Raw genomic sequence first — 15,158 nt, forward strand, 5'->3', positions numbered from 1 at the left:
CTATCATGGGGCAATCTCTTTCTGCACCGCAGAAGAAATTTTTTGATGAACTTAAATTTCTCCTGGCCAGTAACAACCTTGTGGTTCTGGATGCCGATCTTAAGGCACTTATAGAAGCTCTGGACACTCACTGCCCCTGGTACCCCCAGGATGGCACATGGGACCTAAAAGACTGGGGAAAAATAGGACATTTTTTCCACAACCATCCTCAAATTGATGTCAAAGTTTTGCATGCCTGGTGTAAAGTCTACAAAGCTATGTCAAGCTTAACTCCTGCAAATATCCTCCTGGCTGCCACATCGGCTGTTTTACCTATCCTCCCGGCTCCTCCTTCGTCTTTGTATCCCACGTTGCCTTCTTCGGAACCACCGATTTACGTACCTCCTAAACCGCCGGATTTCTCTCCTTCGGCTCCTCCTGTCCCACCACCTCCTTCGCTTTCTACACCACCCACTACCACTCCTCTTCAAGAATCTCTCCGTGCCGCTGCTCCGTTGCTGGCTTTTGATTCTGCCACCCCAAATCTTTTTCCTGTCCTTGTTCCTGCCGCTCCGGCAGGTGGGCCACCTCGGCACGAACAGTTTGATTTGAGATTTATAAAGGAACTGTATTCCTCTGTCCGGGACAATGGCTTGCATTCCCCTTATACCCTGGGACTTTTCGGTACCCTTTTCCAACAAAATCTAATACCAGAAGACATTAAGTTGTTGGCCCGCACTGTACTGCAGCCTCATCAAATGATTTTGTTTGTACAAGCCTGGCACTGGGCTTGTCAACGTTGCGTTGACGGTATTCGCAATAATCTCAACAACGCTGCGCAGGCTGCTCACCAAGCCGCGATTGCCGCCGCTGGCGCTGGCGCTGCACCCCCAGCCCCTGTTATGTTGACCCAAACTGATGTTCTTGATGGGTTAACGGGTGGAGGCAATTTTCTTACTATTGCCCAACAGTTGGCCCTTGATCCTATGTATTGGGCAGCCACCGCCGCCGCCGCCCAAGAGGCTTTGTCCTCTGTTCCTGATGACAAAAACGAGCGTGGTGGCCGTTGGGGCAGCGTCCGACAGGGCCCTACAGAGCCTTATGGACAATTTGTCGATCGCTTGTATAACACCCTTAAGCGGCAAGTTCGGGATGTGGCAGCCCAAGAAGTGATTGTCCGCCAGCTTGCGTTTGATAATGCCAATGAGGACTGTAAACAAGCGCTGCGCCCTTTGATGACAACTCCCAATATGGCCATTGCAGATATGCTTAAAGCCTGCCAGTCGGTGGGGACTGAGACACATAAAGCCCGCCTGCTAGCCACGGCTTTGTCCTCCACCGTGTCCCAGAATCCTGCCAAGGATAAAACCTGTTTTGGATGTGGCAAAGTGGGCCATTTTCGTGCGCAGTGCAGATCCACCACACAGCAACGTCGCCCTAGCACAAAGTGCCCCATTTGTAAGAAGGGTTTCCACTGGGCCAACCAGTGCCACTCCGCCGCATCTCAGCAGGGTCAGCAAAATCAGCACAATCAGCACAATCAGCAAAATCAGCAGGACCAGCAAAACCAGCAAAACCAGCCGACGGGAAACCGGCAGTCAGGCCCACCCCGGGCCCAGGCTCAACAATAGGGGATCCAGCGCATTCTCCGGTCATCCCACCTCCGGCTTTACCTCGTCTCTTTTTAACTCAGGACTTATGCCTGCCAGTCCCCTATGTGCCACAACAAGTTCGAGTGTCAGTAGGGGCTGGTTTTTCTTCTTCAGCACAGTGCCTTGTTTTTCCATTGTCAGAGGTCTTGCGGCAAGGGGTCCACCTTGTTCCAGATGTTTTACATGGGTTACAACAAAATGACCCCTATGTGACTGTATTCTCTGATCGTCCGGCGCTTCTGCGATCTGGCTCTCCTGTACCAAAAATCATATGCGTCCCAGGGTCAGCCCAGCACCATGACCCTCTCGTCGCCGCTACCTTCTTAGTCATGGAGGAGCGTCCAAAGATCCAGATGATTCTTGGGGGCCGCACAATTGCCGGCGTGCTGGACATGGGGGCGGACTGTTCCGTGATTGCCACCAAGGATTGGCCCGCCGCCTGGCCCACCGAACCAGCTTCTTCTGTTGTCGGCGTTGGAGGCTCTGCCTCGGCCCGCCACAGCAGGAATCCTATTTTGATCCAAGGCTTACAAGGCTTTGAGATGACCATCTTGCCACTGGTTTTGGACATTCCTGTCTCCCTTTGGGGGCGAGATCTGCTTGCTGCAGCAGATACCACTATTTCTACAAATTTATGTTGAGGGCTGCCCCTGCCATGCCCCGGACTGCGCTTTCTCTTTGCTGGACCACTGACACCCCCGTGTGGGTAGATCAATGGCCCTTGTCTAAAGAAAAGCTTGCTGTGGCAGCCCAGTTAATTTCGGAACAACTCGAACTGGGGCACATTGAACCTTCCACCAGCCCGTGGAATACGCCCATTTTTGTCATCAAAAAGAAAGCCTCGGAAAGATGGCGCCTCCTTCAGGATCTCCGAAGGGTTAATGAGCAAATGCAACCAATGGGGACCTTGCAACCTGACATTCCAAATCCCAACATGTTGCCACAAGACCATCAGCTTGCAGTCATCGATCTCAAGGACTGCTTTTTCTCTATCCCTCTGGCACCACAAAACAGACAGGGTTTTGCTTTTACCCTGCCTGTCCTGAACAATTCCCAACCTACCCAGCGTTTTCACTGGGTTGTTCTCCCGCAGGGAATGCGGAATTCTCCAACTTTGTGCCAATATTTTGTGGACAAGGCGCTTCAGCCGTTCCGCGAGCGCCACCCAGCGGTCATTTGCTATCATTACATGGATGATATTTTGCTCTCAGCACCACATGTTTCTGACGAGCTTCTCAAGGATTTAACCCATGCTATGATGAAGACGGGGTTGACAGTGGCTAAAGAAAAAATCCAACGGACCCTGCCTATTATGTATTTGGGACACAAGTTGACCGCAGCTGCTGCCATTCCAGTTGCGCCTCAATTACAGTTCCCTGATCATCTTAAATTGGTGGACTTGCAACAACTCCTTGGACAGTTAAATTGGATCAAGAGTTATTTGGACTTGCCTACCTCTACCTTGTCTCCATTGTTTTCTGCCCTGAAGGGACACAAGGATCCAGCAGACAAGGTCACAGTTACCCCTGCAATGGAAGAGGCTCTAACAACCGTGAACAACCATCTCCGCATATGTATGGTGGACAGGATCCCTTCTCTTTCCATGGAACAGTTATCACTTGCAGTGTTTGCCACCCCACTCCTTCCGACAGCCATATTGTACACCACTGGCCAGAAGCCTGGGACTGTGTCTATTGTGGAATGGCTTCATTTGCCTCATACTCCCCCGCGTAATGTATATGCTACACCCAATAGCGTCATGGATCTTGTTGCCAGGGGCAGACATCGAGCCCTGGCTCTCTCCGGACTGGACTTATTATCAGTCTATCTGCCCTTCTCCCAGGAAGAATTTATGCATTTGATGATGACAGCCGTTTGTACTCAAATAACTTTTGCTGATTTTTTGGGAAAAATTGTTCACAATCCTCCCAGAGACCCTCGTCTATCTTTCCTTACAGGGCTGAGATATGTCCTCCGAACTGCTTTATCCCCCTTGCCCCTGCCCTCCGCCCTCACGGTTTTTACTGATGGCACTAAGTCCAGGGGGGGGGTGGGAAGAGGAGGGGGAATGGAGAAGTTTGTATACTACTGAGCAGTCCTCAGCACAACGTGCTGAATTGGCAGCTGTGATTTTAGCATTCCAACAGTTTGCTGATATCCCTTTCAATCTCATTGTGGATACTCAGTATGTATATAATCTGTTGAATGTGTTACCGTTGTCGTATATTACTCCTGCTATTGATGATAATTTGTTTACATTGTTCTCCACTTTGCAGAGCTTGGTAGAAGCCAGAATTTGTCAGTTTTATGTAGCACATCTTAGATCACATACTGGTCACCCTGGCTATTTGGCAGAAGGTAATGACCGGGCAGATCAAGCTTTGAAGAATGGCATCTTTTCTTTATTTTCTGACCCATTTGAGAGTCATTCAGTATTTCATCAAAATGCTAAGGTGTTAGCTAAATCCTTTTCATTACCTATTTCTCAAGCTCGAGACATTGTGTCACAGTGCGCTGTGTGCTCTAAATCACCCACAGTCATCCCTTATGATGCAGTCAACCCTAGAGGTCTGCATCCCCTGGCAATTTGGCAAATGGATGTCACCCACACGCCATCTTTGGCTCCATTTTCTAAAGTACATCTCACTGTGGACACTGCCTCTGGCTTTATTTGGGCCACTCCCCTAAAAGGAGAGACCACTCGTCATGTTATTCAACATTTGATGCGTTGTTTTGCTGTTATGGGAAAACCCCATACTTTAAAGACTGATAATGGTCCTGCATATGTTTCTCAGGCCTTTTCCGCATTTTGCTCTCTGTGGGATTGATTCATGGTATCCCTTTTAATTCTACAGGACAAGCAATCGTTGAGCGTGCCCACTTGACTTTTAAGACCCTTCTCAACAAGCAATTGGGAGGCCGCTCGGCTACTGTTTCTGAAATACCTAATATTGTACATCAAGTGTTGTTTACCTTAAATCATCTGTTGTACCCTCACAATAGGAATTTTACACCTGCTGAACTTCACTTTAGGAAGGAAGAAGTGTTGCAGCGCCCTTTAGTGTCTTACAGGTTGCTTCCAGATCCACAGTAGAAGGGTCCAACTTCCTTGATTTCCTAGGGTCGCAGATTCGCTGCCATTGACGTGGACGGAGAAACACGATGGGTCCCAGCCCGGTGCGTTCGACCTTGGCACTCTTCTGTTGTCTCGTCTTCGCCCAAGGAGACACCAGCACCTTGAAACCGTATTTTACGCTGTCTGCCAGTGATGACCTCCCACCTGACCTCAACCCGCATTGCAGTTGGAGACATCGCCATGTTGATGCACCCTGGATAGAGTCACCTTCCACAGCTGTTCCAGTGTTTCCCGGCACGTTGAAATGCCATCTCCGTCCCTACCACATTGGCCCCCCTTCCCCCTGGGAAGCCACCGTGACTACCAATTATCATTATAGTTTTGCCGCCTCTTGTTTGGGAAATGAGCCTGGCTTTGAAGGATGCCCTCACCGGACTGGCATCGCTTGGGTTTTGCCCCCCAATAGCGGTCATCCCATCTGCGCCATCACATTTCGTTGGGTTTGGACTTTTGGCTCAGCAGTACAAGGAGCAGTAAATGAGGCCTATTTACAGCAAATGGGCTCCTGTGTCTGCAAAAATGGTTGTGTGGCTTCTTCTGGATTGTGGTTTTTACATGCCAATAATCGAGCCACGAAATATCACGCAGGTTGCTCGGAAGCGGCCATTGGAGTGATTTACCATTCTCATCCTTATTGCCCCCCCCCCAAGCAACCAGTATGGCATCGTCCCGATTGGCCACACAATTCTACTTCACACGGGTGGAGCCCTTCTGTGGACACTGTGAAGCACTGCCTTCGTCGTGCTGCTCCCTTGCAGAAGACCCGGAAGCCTGAACTTTATCATCAGATTTGGAGTAATAATACTTATGTTAGGGACATAAATCATTTTGCTTCTATACTTAATCTTTCTGAATGTTGGGTGTGTATACATATCCCTCCTCAATCAAAGAGGTCTGGCATATTATTGCATGGTATTCCAGTAAATGCTTCATATAAGATTAGTAATAATATGAAGGACAATCGTATAAGTTCACCCCCTGTGTTTTTGTCGCTTGTAGAAATAGCGTCTCATTGTTTTCGCTTCAATCATAATAATAGTAAATTTTTAGGTTATTATCCATATTGTAATTGGACCTATGAGTATGTTAATGGATCTTCTTGTTTTCTTAATGTTACCACTATGAGTGGCAGGCCAAAAGTTTTAGTTAATAATGTCACGACTGACATGACTTAGGAACAACAGGCTGCGTGTAGAGACTTTTATGTTTGATTGGACTGCATGAAGAAGAGCAGCAAATCTACATGTTTGCTTCAATCTGATTTATGGTTATTCTGTGGCACAAGAGCCTACAAAGAAATCCCCTTTGCCTTTTCTGGAACCTGCACTTTAGGAGTAGTCATACCCCTGGTGTATAAAATGGACAAGCTCCCAGCGGTCCATTTGCGTAACAGAAGGGAAGTACAATCACCTGTTTCTCGATATATAGGGACAGCCATCTCTAGGTCCCTTATGCCCTCTTTAGGTGTAGCCATGAATTACCGTGATCTGCATAGATTGGCAAACTGGACCGAGGCTTTGTTTAATTCTACCATCTTGGCTTTAAACACAATTAACAAAGAAATGTCAGAAATAAGAGATGTAGCTCTTCAAAATCGTTATGCTTTAGATGTAATCCTTGCCTCCAAAGGTGGAGTTTGTGCCTTGATTCATTCTCATTGTTGTATGTATATATCTGATCAATCGGCCAATATTTCTGCTACTATTGATTATATGGAACAAATGATAGCCCATAATCCTTTGAATCCACCCGAAGGTTTTGATCCATGGGACTGGTTGTCTTCTTGGTTACCTAATAGAGCATGGTTAAGAAAAATTTTACTAATTGTAATTTTGCTTGTTGTAGGATTCATTGTGTTGTGCTGCTGCATTCAATGCCTGCCCTCTTTGTTTGCCCAATGCACTACGTGGTGGTACAAACCACGACCCGCCACAGGGATGACAAGAGGAATTTATGTTGCAAAATATAAGCGTTTAGGCAATGAGATAAATGATTCTGATTAGGTTTTGTTAAAATTTTACTTTTCATAAAACAAATAAGAAAAGAGGGCATGTAGGGAAATGGTTGCTTATGCATAAGCACATGGGCAAAAGTTTATTACAGGGTTCAAGCAAGAAACGTTGCTTGGAGCGCGTGGACAGCTCATGCGATCTCAATGATTGGTCCACGTAGCATAGCCTGATGGTGGTGTGATGCCCATGTATGGTATTGTCTTTATCTGCCGGCTGATACAATGTTGTATGTTTTTTACTGTTCTTAATAAATGTTGAGCTGCAGCAGCTCCTGAGGCTGTTGTTGGCTGTTAGGCTCTCTAAAACCATCTTGGCATGAGACTGATTATTGCTGATGACGAGCGGGCTCTCGTCACACTTACTAGTTGCAATCCATCAGGGGTGCCAACTTGAATAAAATATGAGGAAGGGGGCAAGTGAGCCCCAACTCGCATAATCAATCACATAATGTGGCTCACGTCCACCATTAGAATTGCAATTGCCATGAACTTTGGTGGAGCCAGGCCCCTTCACATATTTTAGAGGGGCACTGAAGGGACCTCAGCCCCTAGTTCTTCGCTCCTAGGTAACCCATTTCCTGTTGAGTGCAACAATAATAGAGAACCTTTCTTCTGGACAGCCCTTTAAATGTTTTCTCATAGTCATAAGCAAAGAAGTCTGTGGTTGCTCGTCTAATTCTTCAGATGGCTAGGCAGCACACCCCCAGAGATGCCTCCTGTTGGCATTCCACTGCCCAAGGCAGTTGTCACAGCCTGCCTTGTGGGTGGACCGGCCCTCTGCTTCATAGCTGGTTATGATAAGAATCCCACACACACTTTCCTGTATTTACAGCGGTAGCTGCTGGTGCTAGATTTCAGGATCTGTTGGTTGGCATAATAACCCAATACTGGCATGAAGATAGGGATCCAACAGAAACTCTGACAGCAGATATTCAAAATGTGTGCTACATATTTCACTGCCTAATGGTCACCACCATATAATAGTCAAGCTCCTTTTTTTCAAATCAGTCCCAAAGCATTCACCACATAATGGTCACAGGGCATTGTAAGCATGCATGAGAATGCCTTGCCCCAATTCGGACTACCTATTATCCTTACTGTACCAGTTCACACACATTCTGTGCATCCTAATCACACCAAAAAGAGTTAGTAATAAGTAATAAGCAATATAAACATAATTATGTTTCTTCATAAACACTGTTTCCTCGATTAAGGGTCATGCTTTGGTTTTGCTTTTTTTAAAAAAAATAATATTTATTCAAAATTTCATGAATACATAAGTATGAAAAAAGAAAAAAACGGAAAAATACAGCAAAAAAATAAAATAAAAAGAAAAAACAAAAAAAGAAGAAAAATACAAATCTCAAATTACTTCTTTTCATTTGCTTATTTCTTGAACCTCCTCACACCTCCCTTTTTGTATTCTAATTTAATTCATTATTCCAGCAAATTCTTCCCATATTTCTCAATTTTAATTTAAATAATTTATCTTAACTATCTTATTTATTAATTCAACATATCTTTTCCATCTTTTAATATATTCTGTTATTCAATTTACCTTAATTTCTTTAACCTTATCTTATCTTAAAAACCTTAAAATTTCAAAATTTAAACCATATTCATACATAACTCCTTAAATCTTTTTTACTAAAGCCAATTTAGATCCTTTCCAGCATGTTCCCTGGTATTTCATTAATGTTGCACTAATTCCAAAAATAAAAAGAAATTTTTCTTGATATCTCTAATTTTTATCCAATGTCGCTTCTTCCTGGTCTCGGTTTATATCAGTCCTTTCTGACCTTTACATCCAGTCCATCAATCTGGTGATCTTATGTCCGAGGCCCTTAAGTCTCTTCTAGGCCCCTTCTGCAGATTTTCTTGTTCTTGTTTGTGCTTACGCACTTCTTTGTCTTTTGTTGGTTTCTTTTGTAGTTTCTCCCCTTTCTCCTTGGAGAGAGGGTCTCCGGAGGATTCCATCCGGTAATAATTTCCATTTTCCTTCATCAGACTAGCCCATTCCCCACAGTCCCACTCCCCGTCATCATCTTTGTAATCCAAAAAATAGTTATCCAAAAGATAGTTGTCCACCTGTTTCATAGTCCCACTAGAGTTAAGAGCTTCCTTAACTCCAAAAACTTCCAGACACTCTCCAAGTTCAATCTTCCAATGCAGTGGCTTTTGCTCCTGCAGGACTTTGGATCTCTCCATTTGTGTTGTTTGAGGTGTAATCGCAGCCTCTTCCTTCCTCATCTGCCCTTGGACTTGCCCTGTCAAACCAGATTCCTGAATTGGTCGCTGTATAGCTTCTTTATCCTTATTTCCTGTTAAATCATATTCACTGGCTACAGCATTCATCAAGTCCAACTTTTCATTCATCAAGTTCATTTTCTCATGCAGCTGCTCCAGCAAAGCATTTGTCATGCCAAGGGCAGACACCAAACCTTCCTTCCAACACATTTCTGTTCAAGGTCAAACGGCTGGTCCCACAATCCCAATCTCGCAGCTGTAAGGTCTCCAAGTAAGCTGCAACAACAAACTGACAGGCTCCCTCTAGGGGACACAATTTCTATTTGTATCCATTTTTAAAATGTATCTAACAAAGGAGATTACTTTCGGTTTTCAAATACTTTGTTTCTTTAAGATGCAGAAATGCAGAAAGTAGCGTTGAAGTTAATTTGTTTCATGCTTTGGTTTTTCACCAATAATCGTCGCACCCCCCCTTTTTTTGAAAAGAATAATTAGCATAAAAATGTGACAGTTATGGTGAAATATGGTATTTAACAATAAACACATTTAACCATTCGTTTGTCATCATGATAAGCATTGTTCAAAGAGGGAAGGATGAAAATATATTTTGGCCTTTCTAGTATGTGAAGATGGATGAGATGGGGATTTGAAGTCATACTCTAGTTTAAGAGCATTTTGTTTAGGATTATCTGTTTTCTCTTTTTTTTTAACATAACTTTTATTAACAGGCCAATCATATCACATTATTTCAAATCACATTAATTCCAAATTATACAGCCGAATTTTTCAATTTTGTTGGGGGTACCCATACCTCAAGCTCCGGACGAGAATCCAAACATCACTTCTATTACTGCATTAATTAAACAGTTCTATCCAGTTCTATCCAGATAGTCTCTTTTTAACTTTCTTCATTCTTGTTGTTGTCATATATTCCTTTCTTTGCGATCTCTGATAATCTTCACAGGCAGGTTAAGAACAAACATCGTCTGCGTGGGTTTTACACACTCCATAAGTCATATTTCATAGGGACAGCCGCCATTCCACTCCTACTTCGAAAATTTATCTTCGGTCTGCCCATTAGTTGTCCCAGGCTTGTAAAATATCTCCTAGAGGTCTCTGCCAGGTTAAAGATCAAATTCCAAACATTGTTCACTTTCTAACAGTCCTGGTTCTCCTCCCCCCGTCTTTCTTAAACAAGCCTGTCTTGCGAGACGCCATTTTAAAACTGCGTCATAAAATGTTCCATTCTCCGATCTTTACCAATCCTCTCTTCATTCATCATTAATTCATCCCACACAGTTTTTAGATTCCTGCTTGTGTGGTAAAATACGCCGGTTCTTTTTTCTTTGGGGTGGAGGGTTATTTATGCTCATATAATATAAAGAAAGAAAAGTTTTTCCTCCACCCCACCTTCTTAGCTCCAAACATACCCATCTCTTAATGGCGCTTCGTCTCTTGATTTATTTGTCTTTCGCCCATCGCTCCGATCCCAGAAATCCATTAATCAGCAGTCTTATCTCCCAGACTTTGCTTGACATATGTGCTTCAACATCTCCAATTATATATTTCCAATTATATTTTCGTGTTAAAGCAAGCCAGCACGCGTGAATTGGAGACGGCATCCGGGAAGAGCTGAACACACCGAGGGCTTAGCCAAGTGACCAGCGCACCCCCTTCTCTCGAGTCTGGGGGTGCATTGTGGCCACCGCTGGCAAGGCAGTCCCCCCATATCCTTTGGGGGGGAAGACTGCATACTTCCCATAGCAGCCTCTTAATTACCTCGTATGGGTCAGAGTGATGTTATTGTCAGCCATCTTCCAATGCGCCACCTGGTGGCCCCCCGGATTATCTGTTTTCTCAGTCCACATTTGAATGTCAGATGAACATCAATCCAAAATAATTTATGTACAGAAGGAATGCTCCAAAGCAAGACCCCTTAACACACTTCAGTTTCCAGTCCTTTAAGCTCACATTTCCTAGCCATTTCTATAGATGCTTATGGATGGATGTCAACCCACTTTAGCAACTAAATTGACTATGAGAAATATTTGGGGGGAACTCAATGCCATTTTCAACTGAGATTCAGGAAAAAAGATGCTGGTTTCCAGGCAAGAGATTAGTATTCACTTATAAAAGGGAATATAAAGATTCATTGGATGAGCAGTATTCAGCTTCAAAGCAGATACTTACTTTCTCCATCTGAAGTAGATAGAAATCAATGAGATCCTGTGGATCATGCAGAGACTGATTCTCCTTATGCTCCTCTATCTCCTCCTTTGCAAATGAAAGCACCATCTCCATGCAGGACAAGGCCTTCTTGTGGGGCCCTGGGAGATGTTTCATGAGCCATGGGAGAATTTCACAAAGCTAAAGGAAAGATAGCAGAAATGCTGCCATTACCATGAGGAAGCTTGTTCAAACCATTTGTGCTTTGGAATTGCACTTATAAAACATGATCTGCATTATTCTTCAGGGCTAGCATATTAGTTTCTCACTAAGAAGAAGGAAGGTGTCTATCACTTTTCTGGAATCTCACAATGATTGGGTTCTATGAATTACCCCTAGCTGAAAATGTGAAATAAAACTATGGCTCAAAATATTTTTCCAGCTCCCAGGCATCATTCCAAAACTGGGCACAATCAGGGGACCCCTCCTGGAACAAGTTAGTGGCCTTTTATGGTAGGTGGGTGTGGGGGGAATTGAAGTAAGTTCACATTTAAAACCAAATTTGCCTAATACACAAATGGAAAGACAGCCATCATTCAAAATGTACACTGCTTCATTTTTTAAAAATTTTTAATGGTATTTATTAAATCTTCCAGTTTGTTAGTCAAGTACCGGTGATTCTGATCTTTCATCACAAAAAACTAAACCTTGAAGAAGGATGTTTTTTCTCCTTCCTTGTTTTCTCATTAAAGATCAATTACTTACATTTTCTGAATACATAAGCAGCTAGAAAATTAAAGTTTGACTAATATAAAGCAGTGTTAGAAACTGAGATATGAAAGCTCTGAGCTAAATGGCACCTTAAACCTAGATTATGGGTGGAGCAACAGAATGTTTAGGTGTGCCTTTTTAATAACAAGAATACAAAGCTGAAAATGAATGAACTGCAGCTAAAATCTTATATTCATTTTTCACATGGTCTAGTCCTCATCTGAATACTGTAAAAAACAAAGCCATGCTTGCCCTACCTGACCCCCTAAAATTCTTAAGAGAGTCTCTTCTCCAGTCTTCAAAGAGTGGCTGGAAGTGAGGAGGCAGAAAAAGGTCCTCCTTTCCTTCCATTCTGCAGTTTTAATCGGAAATTTTAGGCTTAGAACTTTGCCCAGAAGTCAGAAACTGCTCACACTAATGAAATTCCTTGTTTCAAATGTGCCTAGAACACTGATATAAAGTTGTCTGTAGTTTCCCAGTCAAGTGATCCGCACAAAAATGGAAATGCAAATAATATGGTCATGTGTGCCTAAAAATGCATACAATAGTGAAAATAACACACAGGCCTTGCTTCGGGCAAAACTGCACACATGTGTGTGCATTAGGAGAAATTAGCACTAAAATGCTGATGAAGTTTCATGAGTACTTTTTTAAAAAAGATCCGGAAGGGATGTAGAAATGTGGAGAACTGAACTTAAGTTTGGAAAAAGAGTTTAGTTGGGTCATACAGGAGGGAGCTGCTTTCCTTAGCAGTAGGGACAGTGCTTAAGTTGCAAGTCTCTCTTTCATTAAAAAAATTCCAGCCAAGGTTTTGGCTGCAGGGGCCTCACTATAGGCACCATCATCATTGCCACTGCTAAGTCAGTAGAGAGTAGACACATTTAGTTTTCCATGATGGCAGCAAAAGTATGTAATTCCCTTAGTGAAAAGATTATTTTGCTCACCTCTGTCCCCTTTGGTGGGCTCTAGATGACCTGTTCTGAAGGTCATTGTTCCATTTTTATCCCATCGTTCCTCCAAAGAGTCTTCTGTGGTGGACAAAGTCTTCTTACTCATGCTTTTTATTTTATTTTATCTCAATGATAATCATAAGAAATTGAGCAGGCGGAGAGATAGTAAGTGGCCCTTATCTCAGATCAATTTAAACCCGATGTCACTTCTTCAACCCTCTATCCTCTATCATAATGGATTCCAAAATATTGATTTGTGGTATTAAGGCCCTGATTTGTGGTATTCAGGGGGACCTGTTTGGCTTAGGAGAAAGGAAAACAACTACTCACGGTATGCCAAAAGCTACTTAATTTTTTTATGACAAAATCCATGGCTTCCATCAGCTTCTGGAACCGTTCATCTTCAAGAGCAAACCAGTGCCCAAAAGCCACAGGACATATCACGTTGGAGACTGAATTAGTGATGGGCATGGAGGGGTCAAGTGGTTGTCCTGCAAAATAAAGCTATACTAACGTTAGCTCAGCTGCTCCTGTTCGTACTGAGAGTGGGAGTTCATGGTGGTGATGAGAAACTGCTGGGATCTCCATTAGGAACCAAGAGAAGCATATCACATTCCTTTCTAAAATGGACAGAGGTAGTACACAAATAAATCTTCATATGCCAGCTCAGCACCATCACTTAGCATCACATACCCTTTGAACGTGCAAAAACCTCCACGAGCTGATGGGCCTCCTCTGCTACTTGCTGCTCCATGCCCTTCTTTGCCCGCCCCAGCTTCCGCATAGTAACTACACCAATCTGTCTTTGTTGCCTCCAGGTGTGACCATTTGAAAATAAAATACCTACGAAAAATCAGTGAGAAATAATTACTTACAGAAATCAATGTGAAAAGTTGCCATCTCAGAACAAACAATGTTTACTGAAGTTCATGCCTTTGCATGTAAGAGCTGCTTAGTCTCTCTAAAGGATAGAATTACAAGATGATGCAGAAAGGATTCTGGGTATAATTTGGAGGGAATTTAGAGGGAAAACCTATCAAGCTTCTGGTGACCCTATTGGGAAAAGAATGGAAGTGATAGAAATGGAAGTTCTTTTCTTTTTCTCTTGATAAATTTCCCTACAGGAAATGGGATCACAAGATATCAACACAGGTGTAAAATAATGAATATACAAGTAAATAACTACAGATTTTTTTAAATAAATGACTACAGTGGAGAGTTTCCTTTTTAAATAAAAATTAAGGATTTATTGTTTTCAAACATGGAGGAAAGGTTGGAATTTTTTTTTGGGGGGGGGAGAGAGAGATAAAGTCATCATCCTGGATTGGAAGAGGACTATTCTTGACTCATAGCAATGTCTGGGGCTGAATATGGGGGAAAATATCACCTAGCAGAACAAGGAGCAGCTGGATATTATCTCGGAATACAATTGGATATCATACTGGAACGAACATTTAGAATATTTTGAATACACACATGAAGTTGATATCTGGCCAGTGAAAGACCCTGTGTGAGAGGCAGGGTGGGAGACTGGGGGAAGAAAGGGAAGCACCCAGGTGAGAGCTGGGAGCCACTCCCTTCTGTGTGAGACAAGAGTTAAGACGTACCTTTGAGAGAGGGCTTGGCATTTCTCTCTCTCTCTCTCATTTCCTTTCTTTGTTTTTATTTTGGTTATTTATTTGTTTGTTTGTTTTAGTCAGTATGCTGAAAAGTTTCAGCAAACTAACCCAATTCAGCCAATTTTTCCCACACCGTTTTTAAGGATAGAATGTGTAATGTCGACTTCCGGAGGCGGCGCGACCGGTAATGGCTGCCTTCTCCGAGTAAGGAGAAGGGAGCTCCGCTGTAAACGGGTCGTCCGCTACGGCGAAGCGGAGACCCATTCAGGAAAACCACAGGTGGCAGAAGCCTGTGGTCTCGGGACCCGGCGGGCGCCAGAAGCAGCCCCCAAAACGCTGAAGGGACCCCGTAAGGGGCTCCGGATCGCGGAGGGGGTAGCGGCGCTGTGGGTCGTTGCGCAAACAGCGAAGTGAAGCCGCGTTGCTGTTGCCGGTCAGCGCTGTCCTTTCTTCCTGCAACTTTTCTGAACTTTGGAAACTACAACCCGTGAGTAAATTTGGACATTGAAAACTTTCTGAAACTTTTGTCAACTTTCTGAAACTTTTTGAGAACTTTATGAAACTTTTAAAACTTTTTTAAAAAGTTGAAATCTGGCTGAAAACGGAGTGAGGATAAGCAGGAAGCCC

At 43.5% G+C, this 15,158-nt stretch overlaps 1 long non-coding RNA gene across 1 annotated transcript; it reads left to right on the forward strand.

Moving 5' to 3' along the window:
* Positions 1-3,180: 3,180 nt before the first annotated feature.
* LOC310762275 lies at positions 3,181-6,597 on the forward strand. The gene is made up of 2 exons (XR_014547910.1): positions 3,181-3,989; positions 4,635-6,597. It is a non-coding gene; the product is annotated as an uncharacterized lncRNA (long non-coding RNA).
* Positions 6,598-15,158: the final 8,561 nt, after the last annotated feature.

This window comes from Podarcis filfolensis (assembly GCF_964270895.1).
Source record: "Podarcis filfolensis genome assembly, chromosome: 5".
Classification (NCBI taxonomy): Eukaryota; Metazoa; Chordata; class Lepidosauria; order Squamata; family Lacertidae; genus Podarcis; species Podarcis filfolensis.